Source organism: Condylura cristata, unplaced genomic scaffold, assembly GCF_000260355.1.
Source record: "Condylura cristata isolate star-nosed mole 26May11 unplaced genomic scaffold, ConCri1.0 scaffold00011, whole genome shotgun sequence".
In the NCBI taxonomy this organism is placed as follows: Eukaryota; Metazoa; Chordata; class Mammalia; order Eulipotyphla; family Talpidae; genus Condylura; species Condylura cristata.
In genome coordinates, this window is record NW_004567112.1 from 26,411,636 (window position 1) to 26,430,314 (window position 18,679).

The following is an 18,679-nucleotide window of genomic DNA, read 5'->3' on the forward strand; positions in this document are numbered from 1 at the left end:
AATATCACTTTAATTATGTTTCAGTGCCTAAAACATCCTTCATTGAAGGAGCCAGAGTTATTGGAGAGAGCAAAGGCTCCCCCACCCCCTTAATTTATAATGAAAAGATGGCAGAGGCCTGAGTAAAGAGAATTAAATTCGTTTTTATCTTACAAGTCAAAGTCATCACTTTATTCCTTGGCTCTTAGTCCCTGAGATCTTTGTAAAAATCTTTCCTGACAGCTTTTCCCCTGTTTCAGATTCCTGCCAAGACAATGGTTCACAATCTTGTGGTATATGGATTCTAGTGAGAAAGAATTCTTGATGTATTATTTTTCTCTTGCCGTGTGACAAATGTAACATGCGACCACAAATGAAGGGAGAAATGAACACCCCAGGGTCTCTCTGAAAGCCTCCAGCTGGTAAAGAAAGGATCCCAGGAAGACAAGGAGAAATTTCCTGACAGAACAAAAATTCCTCTTTAAATTTCTACTGAATGACTTGCTTTTGCTTTAACTGTTGAATTTGAGAGTTTTTTTTTTTTTAATATATTGGACATGAATTCTTGTCAAACATGTGATCTGCAAATATTTTCTATCCATTTCTACTTTTCATCTTTTTCAGTCTTGTACTGACATAGTGTTTACATTTAATTGAGTCCAATGTACTGTTTTTTTTTAAGTGAATCATGATTTTAATATCATCTCTGAGAAGCTTTCACCAAGCCCTAAATCTCTAAGATTTTATCTTACAGTTTATTCTAAAATTATCTCATTTTAAATTTTACCTTTAAATCTATGATTCACTTTGAATTCATGCATGAACTAGGTCAAGGTACCTTTTTATTCAGGGGGATATAGATAGCCCTTTGTTCCATCAATACTTGCTGATAAAACTACTCTAGTCCATATAGCGGGTCACTTCTGATTTGTCTTGCTTTTGTAGCGATGTGTCTGTCTCACTGCTGATAACACACAGTTCCCTCCCCCACTTTTAATGCTTTTTAATTCTTTTACATTGTTGTAGATATTTTACTGTATTTGATTTCTCCCCTCAGATGGTCCCTGTGAGTATCTGCTTTTGGGCATTCTGGTTCTTTCCACACTTAGCTATTGTGAATGGAATAGCACACAGTTTTGATTTCTGTAGGCAAATACATTTCAGGATGATAGAATGATTCCTCCTATGTTGTTCAAGAAAAATTTTTTAGTAATTCTATATCCTTCTCTTTTCCATGTAAATTTCAGAATAGTTATCTTTGTCTATAAGATATCTTGCTGGAATCCTGACAGGAACTACATTATATTTATAGATCAGTATGAGGAAATTTGACAGCTTTATTATGTTGAATTGTCCATGAACTCAATGTGTTTCCATTTATTAAGAACTTTTAATATGTACATGTGCTACTAGACTGCTACCTGACTATATTTTTAGTGGTTATAAGCTATATTGTATTTTAATTTTTCTCTTTCTGTGTGTTTACAGAGAACAATTGATCTGTATCCTGCCACCTTGATAAATTTCCTTATTAGCTCTAGAAATTATTTTTAGATCCTTTGGGATTGTGCATAGACCATCATATGGTCTGCAAATTGGGACAGTTTTATTTCTTCCTTTTATTTCCTTTGCTTGCCTTATTGACCTTGCAGAAATTTCTAGTAGGCATAGTGACAATGAGCAGGCATGGTTGACAAGCATTGTTTTGAATTTCATGGGAAAGAATCTTATTTGGTACCAGTAAGTATGGTGTTTGCGCTAATGCTTTCTGTTGATGCTCTTTATCACATCGAAGAATCTATTCTAGTTTCTGAGAGTTTTTATAATGAATAAGTACAGCGTTTTGTCAAATGTTTTTCGTGCATCATTTAATACGATCACATGTTTATTTCTTCTTTCGTTTATTTACATGATAGATTCCATTGATTCACTTTTGAGTGTCAGTCCCTTCTTGCATCACTAAATGCATCTGCATTTTCTTGTCATGTACAATTCTCACTGACCTTGCTGAGTTCTAGTTGATAACATTTATGAGGGAGTTTTTGAATATATCTTTATGAGGGCTACTGATTTGTACTTTCCTTGTTTTGGCATTGTCTTTGGTTTTAATATCAGGGTGATGCTAGATTCATAACTTTGATTTGGAATCCTTCTTTTAGATAGGGAGTTTGTATATTATGAATTCAATTTCCTGAATAGTGAAAGGGCATTCAAAGTATCTCTTTCCTACTGGATTAGTTATGGTAGTTAGTACTTTTTGAAGAATGGTCCTTTTTTCTAAGTCATTGTATTTGTTTGTATAGAATTGCTACTCTGATATCTGCTATGTCGGTAGGGTTGTCCTTGTTCTATTTCTGGTGTTGGTAGTTCATGTCTTCTCTCTTTTCCTTTGTCAGTCCTGAGGAAGGTTTGTCAATTTCATCAGTCTTTTAAAAAAAACTGTTTTTAGTGCAGAGTTTAAGGGTCAAGGACTTGGCCAATTTGCTTTCTTTTCTCAAACTTTCAGGATCTCCTGTTTTATATATTTATTTTTAAAATATGTAATGTGGAGGTTTTTGATTACACTTAGTGAAAGGAACAGGAAAACGTAAAAGCTGTTTCCACCTTTTTAGAAATGAACATCTAAATTTAATTCTTAAATGTCTGGGGAAATGGTGAGTTCTTTGGGGAGAGGGTCTTGCTACCTAACATCTCTCAGACACATATCCCTGACCCTAGAGGCTTCTGAAGTAGGGAGAATTCTCCTTGAGGTGAAGGCTGTGGGGGGGTGACATCCACAATGTGCCTCCCTGGAAATCCCACGGTCCTGGCACCCTGGGTGGGAGCCGCAGCTGAGAGGCTACCAGCAGAGCTGACCTGGCTGACGTACAAATCCGCAGGCTTTTCACTCCCTCCCACACCAGATCACTCGCGCTTCCTCTTTAAAGTCACCACAAGCATCTTTGACACATTCAGACCCTCATTTTTCCACCAGAATTGCTTGAACTGCTCCTTTTATTAAATCTGAGTCCATTAAGTAACCGGTTAATCTTTCTCAGTAAGATGAACTAGCTCAGTCTTTCCTGTTCATCTGAATGGAAGATGCACAAATAGGGAATCTCAGCCTGCAGCCTGTACCCACCTCAGAGACCTGTGCAGTCCAGGGCACACGCAGGGGTCATGCAGTCATTGTTCCAGGGGAGAGCTAGAGGACCTGGAGCTGGACCCGTAGACTATCCCAACAGATTGGGACACAGGGGCATCCGGGGATTTCTTTCATTAAGCAAATAATGATTTTCACCAGACTCTGTTGGGACACAGAGAAAAGCAAGGAGGGTCCCAGCTGAAGGAGCTGAGAGTCTGTGGGGAAGACAGTTGCAACGAGGTGTGCTAAGAGCTGAGATGAAAGACACACAGAAGGAGGCAGAGGAGAAGCCCCTGATCCAAACTGGGGGGTTGGGAGGGCTGTCCAGAAGAGTGATCTTGTTGAATACAAGTTAATTATGCTTCTGCCTGGATGACTCCTCCAGCAGCTTCCCATCTCTGACAGGACAGGCCAAAGTGCTCCCTGAGTCTGGTCGCCCCCCACCCCCACCCTCCTGCTCCGTGCTCCTGTCCGGCCTCGTGGAGTCCTCACACACTGTCTCGTGTGTGTGCAGCACTGTGTGTGTGCAGCACTTGCTGTCCTGGAGATGCTCTCTCCCAGCGCACCTTCATCATCCTAATAGCATTTCTGTTTGGGATCTCGCTCCCCTTTGTACCGTCACCTCTGTCAGAGCTGGCCGCTGGTCTGGTGGCCTTTGCTCAGCATACGCCAACACTGGTACTTGTCTGAAAGTTGCTTGGTGTAGCAAATGAAGCCATCGCTTCCAGAAGCTAGTCTGTAGGACTTGCGTGCGGGAAATAATCTTGTTGGAACCGAGGGCAGCCTTTGCTGAGTCACGGGGGTGAGGACAGTCGGCCTGGCGGGGGACTGAGAGGAAGCTGAGAGGGAAGCACAGGCCAGAAGTGAGACTGATCTTTGGGGGATTGTGAGCAGCCCTGGACGAGGAGCACCCCAGCTGTAGTGTAGAACATGGGGTGGAGGTTCAGGGACCCTCTAGGGCAGAGTCTAGATGTGCCCAGCGCCACATCTGCAGAGTCCGTGCTGGCTTCTGAACTTTGCTCACCTCACGCCAGCCTCCCTGCTGGAGTGACACGTGGCCTGGGGTCAGAGGCTGAGGCTGAGGTGCTGTGTTTGTGTCAGATTGTGGCCGGCCCCTGCGCAGCCCCACAGAAGACAATGTAGGACAGAGCTGCTCAGCTGGCCCCCTGTCCAGGCTGCAGACGAGCCCGATCATAAACCATACACGGCACATTAAGAAACCACCAACGCAGGGCCCCTGCCCACTTGTTTGCTAGCGTAAGACCCTTCTCTAGAGCCAGGAATATCCAGGCCCACACTCCAGAGGTTTCCTGCTCAGGTGGCCTTGAGAAGGCTCCTCATTGCTGGAGCTTCCCAGTGAGATGAGGACAATGGTCCCAAGAGTGGGGCCCTCTGCCCCTATCTTGGCTTTGGTGGTCCCTACCCCATGCCCGTCTCTCACAGACATTCATATGGAAAGATCCTCCCCCCCCCCACCGCACCCCCTTTGGTCTTATCAGAAAGTCTTTTGAAAGTTCTGGAATGGGATCAGCACACAGATCTTAGGGAGAGGGACTGGTGTGTGCCAGACAGCTGAATGTGAGGGTAGTACATCTAGATAGGGGGTCCACAGCCAGGTGTGGGGGTCCGAGGACTAGATATTGGATGGGGGGATAGGTTTCATCTCCATGAACAACACACATTCTTCGGCAGACCCAACGCCGCGTAGCCAGGTCTCCTCGTTCCCGGCAGCAGTGTAGGTGGGGAGGCACACCCTAGTCCAGGGAGGAAGTGAAGTGCAGGGCAGGAGGCCTGTGGGAAGTCAGGTCCCATCCTGAATCCTGGAGGGTCTGGCAGCTTCAGGGCAGGGCCAGACCCAGCTTACCCTGCTCTGCCCAGAAGGCCTTGCCAACACTCAGGGCAGTTGGCAGGACTGAACCCTTTCTCAGGAAGGAGACCCCGGGGGTGTGGACAGCCAGGCCCTGAGAAGGAAGTAAGCTGGGCCCTGTGTGAGGCTTGATTTATAACTTTTAAATATTTAGACTTGAGACATGCTCTGGGCTTGCAAAAACATTTGAAGCGGACCTAAAAATGAATGTGGGGGGCTCTCCCTGGTGGCACAACAAGTTAAGGCATCACATTATGAAGCTCTCCAAAGCCACTGCAGCATGAGTTCGATCTCTGACGAAGGAGCTGACCCACATGATGCAGCAGACCTCTCCTGATCTTTCCACCCCTCCCCTCAGCAGTGATCTGCCTGTTCTGCTCCCCACTCTGTCTCTGGTGAATCCTCTCACCCACCACACCTCTGGCCTGTACCCCAGTTCTGTAAGCATAAATAAACACATCTTTAAAAAAACAAATAAATGTGAAAATGGCAGCACAGACTCTGGCACCCAACAAGGCTGAGGAACACCTCTCAGTAGATGATGGTGAGTGACTCAGTGTCTCAGAGGTCCCGGGCCCTGGTGCTGTTTAAGGCTGTCATTCCCTGCAGCGCCAGGACCCCTTCCCCGTGGGCCAGGCCAGCTGTCATCTCGCAGCCCCAACTCCTGGGCACAAGCTCCCCTCAGCCAGGTCCCTGAGGACTTCTGAGCGCAGCTTCCCAGAGGCTGAAGAGCACAGTATGAATATTGCATGAATAATAATAACCCCACCACTTAGCGGTTATGCAACGCTTTCCTCTTCCACAATACTTTACCATCATTAATTAGTTATTCAGCACTGCTTCCAGCCGCCCCTGCACTCTCTGGGAAGGCAGGCCTTGAGCTTGCTCTTGAAAACAGGCCTCCTCTGGCCCGAAGCCCCGCTGGTGTGTGGATGGTGGCCCTGTGCTGGAACCAGGCAGCTTGAGGAGGCCTCTGCTCAGTGATTGCACTCAGCAGCAGCGATCTGAGCCCTCGCTGGGGAGAACTAGCCCTTTCCTGCTCTGCGTGTCCCGCTCTGAGTTGCCTCCTGAGTGTGCTCTGCTCCATCATTGCCTGCCTGCGCCTCAGCCTTCACCACAGCCGGGAGAGCCCTGCCACCAGTCCCTGGTAGGGGCACCAAGCTGGGAACCTTGTCATTGCTGGCCCCTGGCCAGGGATTGAGAAGTGGCAGAGTGAAGACTCAGATATCCCTGTTCCAAGTCTCATTCCTTCCCATCCACCACGAAGTCATAGGGAGGTTTCCTGCCCTCACAGAGATGCTCAGAAAAGGAGCAGACCCCTCACCCAGGGAGCAAAGGGCTGGCTGTGCATTTTCGCTGTGGTCCTCTATTCTGGCCTTCCCCAGACACCCATTCAACAACCCCCCCCCAAGACATCCTCAAGCTCTCTGAGACTTCTAGCACCCCTGGCTCTAGCGTTCTCAGCCACTCCCCCCCTGCATCACCTGGTCAGGACACCCTGGAGGGTCCCACCCTTTTGGGAGAGCTCCCTGGGTGTACTTCAGGCTGGAGCCAGCTCCCTGCCTCCAGCCCCTCCATTAGCCTGGAAAGGTATTGATCAGTTTGGCTTCTGTAGCTGAGTGTTTTAATCCCAGTGTGTGATCTTTAAGAATTAATTAGCAAAGATTGTTCAGGAAAACAAAGTGGGCCCAAGTTTTGGTATCATCTGGTCACCCACCATTGTTGTCTTCCTCTTAATTATGGTACTATTTCTGGAAGCCAGAGTCTTAGCCTCTGGCATCCCTCTGCATCTTCCTGGTGGCCTTCTGGAAGCTCTGCTTCTAGGTCCTGCCCAGGACCACTTCTGAGAACTTCATCTCACCCTCGTCACCTCTCTGCTCTGGCCCTGAGCCACTTTCTTGTTCCAGAGCTCTCCTTTCCTCTCCTGCTCTCGGGTCTTTGCTGGCACCTTCCCTCTGCCTGGACAGCTTAGCTTCTCTGCCCTGCTCCCTACCATCTTTGCCACCCTGCTCCCTGCCCTCTTTGCCAGCTCCTACTTGCCCTTCATTTTTTTTAAAAGATTTATTTATTTGTACATACAGAACTGTTGTACAGGCCAGAGGCTCAGGGGCGGTGAGAGGTCTCACCAGAGACAGAGTGGGGAACAGAGCAGGCAGATCGATGAAGTACACTGCTGAGGGGAGCAGCGGGCGGGTCAGGAGAGGTCTGCCACACCATGTGGTCACCTCCGGGGCAGATGGGAATCGAACTCATGCGGAAGCGGCTTTAGATTCTCAGTGCTGTACTTTAACCCGCTGCGCCACCAGGGAGGGCCTGCCCTTCATTTTTAATTTAAATAACACTCACTCCCAGGGACCCTTTCTGCTGCCTTCAGGAGGGCAAGTGCTCTTGCTGTGTTGCTGCCTGCCTTAGCAGGGACCCCCACATGGGATTCACGCTCAATTCTGCTTAGGGTCCACCAGCACTGGCCAGTGGGGAGCTGGGAAGTCCTGAGCTAGGTGCTGTGTGGTGCTGTCTGGTTCAGGCCGTTCTGCTGGCCTGAACTCTCTGGGGCCAAGGTGTCCCCACATCCCCCCTTGGGGGGATAATTGCTTTGCTTGCCTTCAGCTTTCCATCTCCCCAGTCTGCACAGCTCCATCAGGGCTGAATCCTGCTCCAAGTCTAGGTGATCCCACAGGAAGACAAGAATCCTGTCAGCTGTGGGGCATGTCCAGATGGCACTTGCCAGCTGAAGGAGATCTCTACGGAGACAAAAAGAGTGTAAGGAGGAAGGGCAACTTCAGGTGGTTTCTAGGTCTGAGAATGGGAGCCTGAGGTTTCTGCAGTCATGGGGCACTCAAGGAAGGCGCTAAGCCCCAGTACATCCCAGTGGCTGCAGGGAGCAGGCCCTGCATCACCCAGGGCAACTCAGTGGTCATCTGAGTCCTGCTTGGGGGAGTCCTGACTCTGCACTTGGATTTCACGTCCTTAGTTCCAGCACCACCCAGACCCATGGAGCAAGGGCCAGGACCACTGAGGACCACTCAGGAGTGACCCCAGAGTCTGAGGAAGGCAGCGCTACTTGCAGTCATAGTACCAGAACCAGCCCAATTAGAGGAGCATGTCTTGTCTCTCACAGAGACCCCTGAGGTCAGCTTTCATTGCAGGAGACTCAGGGCAAATGGCATAAAGGGAAGTCTGCTGGTGAGCTCCTTCCAGCTCAGGGCTTCGTTCCCATTTTCAGGTGAGGGAAGTGGGGCCCGTGACCAACCTGGGGAGCATGACTGGACTATGCCCTTTTACACTGCACAGCCAGTTTCCTGGCCAAGCTTCCTTCCTGGCCAAGCTGTGCTTCGACCTGTGGCCACAGGTGAGGAAGATGGCGACGTACACAACAACTCGGGTTCCTGGGGGCCCGTGCATGTTATATGTACACCCCTCATGAGTTCCCAGAAGCAGTGTCAGAGTTACAGGAACGATGCTGTCATTTGATTCTTCTCTATGGCTGAATTTTATTATATTCCTCTTCTCTCTCTCTCTCTCTTTTTTTCTTTCTTCTTAAGTCCCTGTTATCACTCAATACTAGAAACTTGATCTTTATCACTTCAAACTGCTTCTGGTTTAATGCTCAGCATTTTGGGGTAATTTCCCAGTCAGGTAAGAAGTCCCCCCTTCTACCTAAGTCTCCCCTTCTACCTTCTCCTTGCATCTCCCTGAAGGAGAAACTCAGTTAGAAGAAGCCTCACCTAGCATCCTGGTCCAGGAGAAATAGGTTGTGCCGGGCTAAGTGAAGAGTGTCTTTCCCACCACAGAACCACCTGTGGTCCAGCATGGACAGGGCAGGGCAGAGGCTTGGAGAGGTGGCAGGGTGAGATCCTGGACCAGCAGAGAGCAGGGGGACCTCCAGAGCTTTGTGCTTAACCTTAAAGGGCTAGTAAGAGCTTTCCATGGGGAAAAAGAGAGGCATTTCATCAAAAAAAAAAAAGCTCACATGCAGAGACACAGAGGCCTGCAGGCCTGCTTAGCTGTGGATCCTATCGGGTGATGTGAGCACGCCTTCACAGCCAGCATCCTCTGCTCCACCCCTGTCTGGCCAACCTGATTTTCAATGAAATCAACCTATGAAGGACCTGTCACCTAAGTTATCACGACTTACCTGAATGCAGGTGGTGGCACTTAGCTCAGGTTAGATTTAAGGCAAGGCGGCATTTCCTTACTGAGGTGACTGAAAAGTCAGCAAGAGGTGTGAGCTTCACCATCCTCGCCTAAAGCCTCAGCAGGCTTCAGGCCGACTAGATTTAGGGCTCACAGGCTGTTATAGGTCTTGACACTCTTCTGTTGGGGCTTGAGTGCCAGCAGGTTCCCACCACTCAGTAATCTTCCCTCGGCCCTGCAGTCCTATGCCAGATGAAGCACCCTGTGCCTCAGCATTCCCCAAAGGCCCCAGAGCTGAGTCTTACTGGACTGCTTGCAGAAGGAATGCGCTAGTTAGTCAGCCATGGTTCACTGTCTATCCAGAGCCAGCCCTCTGGAATCCCAGGAAGGTGACTCCCAAAGCTATACCAGGGTCCCTAGAGGCCAAGGGCAGGGGGAGGCGAGCAGGACAGACAGCAAGCGCCCACCCCACAGCCTCTGCCTCTTCCCATATGCCCTCATGGAGACTGAGGTTTGCGGGGAGGTTTAGAACTTGCTGTCTGCTGTGACACTCTGCTCTTTCTTCAATGTAAATCTTGTCTCCTCTGCCACCTGGAAAGCACTTTCATGGGGGACAGAGGTCTGAGGTTTCTCTTCAACCCGTCCCTCAGGGCCACCCAGAGCACATAGCGGTTTCTTCACTCCTGTGTGGAGGCTCTTCAGGAGATGATGGGTGCCTGCTGCAGACATTTAAAACCCCTTCCTTTAGCTGAGAAATGTTGGAATTCCTGAGATCTAAAGTTAGGGACCATTCTGCAATATTTAAGCTTCAAGATGAAAATGGCCAGGCATCAATTGACAAACACTTAGGGCAGCTTCTCCCTATTTTTAGCTCCGATACTTATAGAACCGACATCTGAGTGTACACACGCCCACGGCCACACAAGTGGAGACCACAGCCTGATCCTGCCCAAATAAGGGTGGTGAAGAGGGTAAGCCTCACTGAGGGTGGGTCCGACAGGTGTCCTCGATGGGGAGGTCTGAATGTCGCGGGATGGGCGAGCTCTCAGCAGGTTGAATTCAAACTGAGCAAGGTCACATCGCACCTTCAGCTCACTCTCCCAGAAGCCCAGCTGCCTTCCTCTGAAGCTGCCCTCTCATATCCTGGGGCAGGGTGACCCAGGGACACCCTCCTCCCCCAGGCCTCAGGGCCATTTACTGCAGGAGGTGGCTTCCTGTCGGGAAACTATCCTGCGGGACTGAGGTGGGAGGGGAGGCAGAGACGGGGCTGGAGACAGGCTATTTTGGCAATAGCATGTCCAAATGGGGCATGGAGAGGAAGTAGAGACGCGCTACACCCAGAACCCATAAGTAAGTGTTGTACACCTCAGAAAAGGGCATCATTTTCTGAGTAGGTGTAGGCTCAGGTGTGTGGCTTGTGGAGCGCTCCTGGGGGCTGGTTCTGACCTGGGCACATGGAAGCTGTGTGGAGGGAGGTTGCCTTGGAAAGGCAGGAGGCCCACCTAGAGGTGCCCCCGTGCTCTGCGGCAAGCCGGACCAAGGATGCGCTGAGACTGCTCCCGTCCTCTGCATCCGGCTCAGCACGGACAGTCTGAGGGTGCAGGTGTTCAGGCCAGATTTGCCCAGCCAGGTCCCTGCATGTGCCCAAGAGACCAGCCGTGGTAGAGTCAGCCCCTACTCAGACCCCATAGATCCTCCTCTGGGGTGGGGAAGCTTGTTCTCTAGATGCTAAGCTCCCACCTTCTGTTTGCAAGAAAACCAGAGAATTCCAGCATCGGAGGGCAGCACAGCTTCTTCTAGGATCTCTCCCAGACGGAAAAGTGCGGAGCACTCTAGAGGCCAATCTGACTGTGCTCACAGGCCAGCCCTGCTCCAGCCATCCATCCTCCAGCTACTTTGCAGTGCCAGGGGACTTCAGCGTCCGCTCGGTAGGGTCTAGCCCCAGCTTCTGACCCTGGCAAGAGACAGGGGCTGGAGGGGTGGGCTGGGCCAGGCGGCGGGGCTATTGTGTTAATGATGGATCCTCACCCGGGGGCTCCTTAAAGCTCAGGATGAGTGAGCCCAGCTTGTAGGGGAGGCTGTGTGGAGGGACTTCCCTCCCCAAGGAGGGGAAAGACTGCCCCCGAGTGGCCGCCGGGCTGGTAGCAGGCATTACTGGGACAAGATGTGGCCCAGCTTGGTCCATGGTCCAGGTCTGCGCTGTGAAAGCAGTGACTGGACTCCGTGGGGTGTGTCTGCTCTGTGCCTGATGGGGGCTGACGGAGCGGGAAGCTCAGACAGAGGCTGTTTAGACCCAGGGCCAGGGCACATCCCAGCCTGCAGCAAGCACAGGACGAAGTATGCAGGGTGGTGGCTAAGGGGTCAACTCATGAGAACTGGGGGCTGAGCTGTGGAAATCCTGCCAGGGAGGGGCACAGCGCCCAGAGTTCTGGATGGCACATTTGAGGGTGAGAGGGAGGAAGGACTGGCCGCCTGGTATTGCTACAGAGAAGCACAGAACTGTGCTTTCTCTGTCCTTCTTACCCCTCCCGCCCACCAGCTGGGCTGCTCAGCTCAACCTCCGTGTGACCCTGAGTGCTCCTAACTCCTGGTACTCCTCTTCCTGCATCTCTGTTTCCATCTTGCTCTTTCTGATCTGTGTCCTTTTCCCTTTCTCCACTCAGGTTTCATCTTGGACCTGTTCTAAGCCACATGCTGCTCAGGAAGAGCAATGGTCACCAAGGGACCAGGACCCCAGGGAGCTGGGAAATTTAGAGTGCATGAAGGGAGCCTGGCTGAGACTGGCCCTCAGCGGGCCTGGCTCCACTTGCTCAGGTCCTGCTGCTCGACCTAGGAAAGGCAGAGACACACCAGACAGGGGTCAGGAAAGGACCAGAGTGAGCACACAGCATGTCCGTCTCTGAGTTTCCAGGCAAAAGTCAGTGCCCAGTCCTGCCAGATGCGGAATACAGGGAGGTAGCTGGGTAAGAGCTCGTGCCACACACAAAAGTCACCTGCTTTCTGGAATCTGACAGAACCTCACTTCTGGCTTGGGACTTGAAGAGGGTTGTAAGGCCTAGCGAGACCAGGAACCCACGTCTCTGCTGGACACAGTCAGCGGCCCTGTCCTAACCAGTTTCTGGGTTATCTTCCTCTGCAGATGGTGGAGGAACTCAGGTGTTGGCCACAGGCAAGACTGCTGAGACTGAGATTGGTAGGTGGCTGCCCAGCTTATTCTGTGTGTGTGTGTGGGGGGGAGGGGGGCAGGAAAGAGCACTCTGAAAGGCATGGACACTCAGGGTAAAGAACTGTGGTCTTTGGTGGTGGGTGAAGTGGCAACCTTCATCCGAGGAGGTGATCTTTTCCCCTCAATCATGCACGGTGTCATAAACCAATGTAAAGAGAAAAATAGATCTCAGTTTGATAAATGCAAAAAAAGAAAAAAAAAAAAAAAGAGGGCCTGGGCAGGGGTATGTGTGCTATATTGGCTTCCTGCCAGTCACCACAGAATGAGAGCCACCCACACACCCGAACCACCTGAGTGGCTAACGGGTTCTCCTGGGGGCAAGGTCACATGGGGGAGCCTGTCCTGAAAGGGGACCTGGTACTTAGGGCCGCCTTCCCTGCCTCCTATGAGATCAGCCACCCCAGCAGCTGAAGCACCTGCTCTGTCCATGACCTGCACCCCACTCCCATACTTGTCCTACCCTGCTTTCCTGGCCAGAGCTGCCCTCTGCCTGTGTGGTTCCAGCCCCCCTCCACCCCCAAAGCTCTCCTGATCAGCACAGTGCATGCTTTCTGGAAGCTCCCAACTCTGACGGCAACTCAGTCCACCCCACTGCCTGGCCTTGGTGTGAGCTCTTGTCTCCTCCAGCTGAACGCAGCCTCCTCAAGATGGAGTCAGGGCCTCCCTCATTTCCCTCCACGCTGACTGCAGCGCAGGCCACACACACATGCTCTGTAAGTGAACTAATGAAGGGAAGGTGAAGAGGACTGCAGAAGGCCAGGGAAAAGAGCCATCAGCCCAGTCACTTGGGAATGACTTCCACAGCTGTAGGGCCGGGGGACAGTTCCAGGGGGAGGAGACAGGGTGTGGGCCAGGGCAGGGAAGGAACAAGCTCCCGGGAGAGTGGACAATGAGGCTGTCTCAGTGGGTTGGCGTCTCCATGTGCATGACTTTGAGCTTCCCCCCAAATGTAAAGGAGCCTGATCGAAGTCCATTAAATTCCTCCCTGCACTTCAGATTTCAGATATGCCCTCATCGGGACTGTCTTGGGTGTCGTCATAGTGGTTTGCTTTCTGGCCCTGAAGATCTGCATGATCAAGAAGCACTTGTTTGATAATGAATCCTCAGATCTGAAAAGCGTTCATCTGGGCCTCAGTGGTAAGGGAACAGCTACCCTCAGCCCTGGCTATGCCCCTGTCAAGCTGCAAGGACAAGCCCAGTCAGTCTCAGAGGGAGGACCAAGGTCTACGGGTGACACTGGCAGGCAAAGTAAAACAAAGACATGGGCTGAAAATGCATCCACCTCTCAGGGCCGCTCCTCCCTCCCATTCTCCTTCCACCCGTCCCCCCTCCTCCCCTTCTCCCCCTCCTCCCTCCCTCCCTCTCTTCAGTTGGCTCAGTTTTCATATCCAAATAATGTTATCACATAATGTTGATCCCAGGAGGTGATGAGGCTGACCAGAGTGAGTGTGGCTGTAGGAGAAGCTGCAACACTGTTCTGTGGGCCACTTCCACCTCCCTACTCCCCCCATAAATCAAACAAGTCCCACTCTGAGCCGTGGTGAGTGTGTCCTCAGGATCAAAATGGAATGGCGTATGTGCCCCTGGCATGGCTCTCGGGCTCTCCCACAGAGGCATGTCCCACAGAGACACAGGTGCAGTCCATTTGGGAGTTTGGCAGCGAGGTGCAACCTCAATTTCGCACCCTCTTCTCTCAAGACACAACCCACAAAAATGTCCCGTGTTGTATAAAGCTACTTGGGGCAATGATGCAATTTGCCACAAGATTTCCCTTAGAATGAAGAGGAAGGGCCCTCTCTGCCTCTCTGGAAAATACAACTACTATCTGTGAAGATAAATAGGAAAGGAGGTCTGGGCCAGGAAGAGGGGTACACAGCACTCGGGGCCTCCTGCATGATGCCTGCTGTCAACTGCATAAGTGCTTAATTGGCCATAGGAGTTTGCTTATCAGTGACTTTGTGTCTTCTAGGAACAAGGAGAAGGGGGGAGAGAAAACAGCCTCCTCAGCCTGAGGCAGGGGACAGGCCAGGCGGACAAGAGGGTCTTACACATGCAGGGGGAGGGACGGAGGGCAGGGGAGCTGTAGCGGAGGTGCAGCACACCTGTGTGCTGAACCAAGGGGGCTCAGTGGTGGGACGTGAAGAGAGAGATGCTGACAGTACCCATAGGGAGGGGGCGGGGGCTCACACCACCCCTACCCAGTGACCCCACCTTCAGATCTCTATCCTGCCCTAGTCAGCTCTGCCTTCCCACAAGTCTGGCACGGCAGAGCTTCCCCACAGGTCACATCGCCTCCTTTTTAATGCCTTGTTTTCTCCCTTTAGATTCCACCATGCTAAAGAGGAGAGCCCCAAGGTAAAGTCGGTGCCAGCACAGTTCCTCATGAGTATCATTTCCCTCTTGTTTTAACCATTCCACATCCTTCTCTGACATTGTAGCTCTTTCTCCACCCCAAAACACTTCTTAGGGCACTAGAATGCACCCATGGCCTCTCCTCCCATTCTCCACTCCTCTGGACCAGAGGACAGGTGTCAGGAGAGTGGGGTGGGCCACAGGGTATAGTAGTGGAACTTGAACTAGCTTCCACACAACCTTAGTTAGATTCTGCCCCACAGAGGATCTCCCAGTGTGTTGTCCTCCCCTACCCCCCACAGAATGAGACTCTCTCCCCAGCTATGTCCCCCTTGGGGAGAGATATGAAGCCCGGCCTGCATTACCTAGCTCTGCAGCTCACTGCGCTTTTGCATAGAAACCTTGTCCTGTGGGCAGCCCTGCCTCAGGATCTTTGTACTTGCTGTTTCCGATCATATGGAATGCTTTCTTTCTCAGCCGGATGCAAACGTTGCCCCTCATTTCCTTTATGTCTGTTTCGATGCCACCATTTCATCTGCACGGCCTGTTTAAAAGAGAAACTCCCTTCCCCAATCATTCTCTTTCCCTTATGTAGCTTTCTTTTTCTTCATAATACTTTTCATTATTGCCATTATAAAATAAATTAAATTCTATTTCTTTTGATGGCTTTCCCTATAAAATGCAAGGTCTTTGAGTGCAGGACCTTTCCTTCATCTCTGTAGCTCCCACATTTAACACAGTGCATGGGAGAGGGTGCTCTCACATATGTGTTGAACAAATGCCTGCACCTTTGGCCTTGAAGGTGTGGAGAGAAGAGGCTGGAGCTAGAGATACAGCAGGTCCTCAAATAATGTCATTTTGTTCAACCATTGTTTGTTAATGAGAATAAAATAATCCCAGTAGACTTGAGAGTTTATTTGAGGACCTGATTTCGTTATGCATCTTTATACTTAAAGTCGCAGTTTCCAAGAACATATTGACCACATAAAGTGAGGACTTTCTGTAGTCTCAACTCACTAAAAGGGTTGTGTGCTCAGTCCTGTTACATGTGTGCTTGTGTGTGTGCTGTGAGGGTGAGGGCGCGGGAGAGACTGCGAGGCTTCCTTGTGGACCAACCGCACACACGCACACACACACACGTGTGGAGATGCCTCAGTGAACAGTACAACACACACTGGTTTGCAAGCATCATTGCACCAGTGGTTACTGTGGTTTTATGTCTCACAAATGACTGTGTTGGAGGAACTACTTGACGTGTGTGTAAAGAAGTTCTAGATGATTTTGATATTGTCAGTCTATAGCAGACAGTTTCTATGAACCAGGTGTGGTGGCTGTGACAGTCATTAGTGATAAGCATTGTGAAAATGAACTACAGGAAAAGGAGGATGATGGAAGAAATGAAGGACAGGAAGAGGTGGGTGGCTGGGGGTTAATGGCTGCTGGGACGTTTCTATCCCCCAGGGGTATATTTCCCTACCATGGGCAGCACACTGTTCTTAGCACACATCATACCAGAGTTCCTCTGCAAATAGAGGGATTTTCAGAAAAGGAAACAAAATTCTAGTTTCCAAAACTGACACTAGATGGAGTCAGGAAGAAGTTAGATCCGGAAGAAACATCTAAGGGAAGGCAAGCCATTCTCGTATACTATAACTTAGCACATGCTTTCTGTCACGAATGACTGAGTGAACACCCTGTTCTCCTGTTTTGCAGGTTAAATCGCAATTGCTCTGAAAGGTGAGCTGTAGACTGATCACTCCTACTCACGGGAGGAAAAGGCCTTTGCTCTGAGGTGGTGGTGGGCGGCCCTGCTGCACGCCTCCTACAGGACAGGAGGGGGATTGCGACTAATTGTTTCTCATGGCCAGAAGCCCCTTGGCCAGAAATCAACATCTCTTTGGGGCTTTTGTAGGAAGTCCTGTTAACGGTTGTATTTTGGCAAGCTTCAAAACGAAACTGTGAGGCATTTGCTTGATAAGGCCTGAGACAACTGGGTTTTAACAGCAGGACAGTTACCCTTTTCCATTTACAAAATCTTTTCTTAAGTAGAAGCCAAAATGTTAGCCAACTTAGTCCACTTGAAGGAAAAAAAAAATTCCAGAACTTTTCTTTGTGTCATCAAGCCACCAGTTTGACAGGAGGGTCAGCTTTTCACTGTTGTCTCAGAGTAGATGAGCCCTACTCAGGTCAGCCCTGGTCAGCCCTGCTGTGAAGTGGGTATCTACCAGGTTTATCTGAATCGTTTCACAATTCTCATTCCTGCTTTTGTATGACCCACATGTTCTTACTTCCATTTTGAAAACAGGTAATGATATTTTACCCCAAGTACATCACCATGTATCTCTCACATATTCACAATGACTGAGCCTAATAAAATTAGTGATCTTTCAATAGTATCATTTATTAAACAGTCCATACTCATATTTCTTTGATTACTTCCAAAGTATCTTTTATTAACACCAGCATCCCTTGTATTTGATTTTGGCTCTTTTTAATCTCTTTCAATGTTGGCCAACCCCTTTTGTCCTTTCTCCCCAGGAAACTGTCGATTTCGAAGTACCTGAGTCTGTGGTCTTGTATGATGCCCCGTTTACTGGATTTTCTGATTGTTTCAGCTGAGAGCTTTGTTAAAACCCCCAGAGGTGACACTGTGTCATTGTTTTGCATCAGCAAGCATGGGGTGCCAGCTTGCTCTGTTGCTGATGCTGCCTTTGGAAACTCGGTTAAGGAAGTGATCACTTGGTCTCTGCCTTTATAGGCAAAACAACTCCTTTGCAATTAATTAGTAAATCCTCTGAGCAGTGGTACACTTTGACACTTTGAGGGTGTGTGAACACCCAGACTCCAAACAACTCTTCACCCAATGACTTCACATCTCTTCATGATCCATGGTTGAATCAGTTATGCACTGGGGGCTGTCAAAAGCTGAGTTTCCCATTCTAACGTTCCCTCTGCATTGAAGAAATGTCATTCTTCTAGAAAAAGAAGAATGCTTTCCCTTTGCTATCCTCTTACTTGCTGAACATTATTCCTATGGACTTCAGTGAATTTACTTGTTGAACATTATTCCTATGGACTTCAGTGAATTATAATTCATTACCATCCTGGATTGTTTTGATCTTCAGGCTGTCCCAAGTTACTTCTTGGAATAATTCATTTCAAGATTCATTTCAACAATTCATTTCTTGTGGCATTTTACGAGATCCTTTTAATCACTGAGAATTTCACAGATTTTGGACACAACACAGAGTCACAGATTTGCTTTGTACTGTCTCTTCTCAGACCTGGAACACCTCTGTACTATGATGCCTGGTCTGGCCTTCCTTCCCCCTGCCTCCTTCTCATATGCATGAAATCGTTTGGAGCAACCATGATGCTCTTGATTGCATATATCATCATCATCATTTCTAGGTTCTTTCAATGGACAGACTCAGGCAATGATTATTTAAATCACAAACTAAATTACAAACTCATAAGTTTCTTACGCTTTCTTCATTGCATATTCCTGTTTTGTCTCCTCCAGAGTGAAAACCCTTTTTCTCAACTATATAAATGCTTTTACCCATTTGCTCTAATGCAAACATTATAATGCACACAAAACATTTCCAGAATGACAACATTATACAGTCATGAACTTACTTAGAAACGTGAAGACTTCTGTGCTGTTCTTTTTGTTCTTGGAATTTAGCCTTCCATCTGTACAGAGTATGGCGTAATTCAAATTGAATTAATTATGTTCTGTGTGGTTATGCTATCAATTTGATATAGAGACATTTGTTTTAGTATATGTTGTTTTAATCTTTGCTTTATTTCTTTTAGCTTAATTTTAGTTATTGACTAAGCAAAACATGTACTGGTTGGAAGATCTAAATATACAAACAGGAAAACCTAGACATCTAATCCCACACATGCGCACTCCACCCCACTCCTCCCCCCCCCCCACTGCTTTGAGGCCACTTTTCAGCAGTTTCTGCTTTACTTTCTTCTGTTCCTTTTC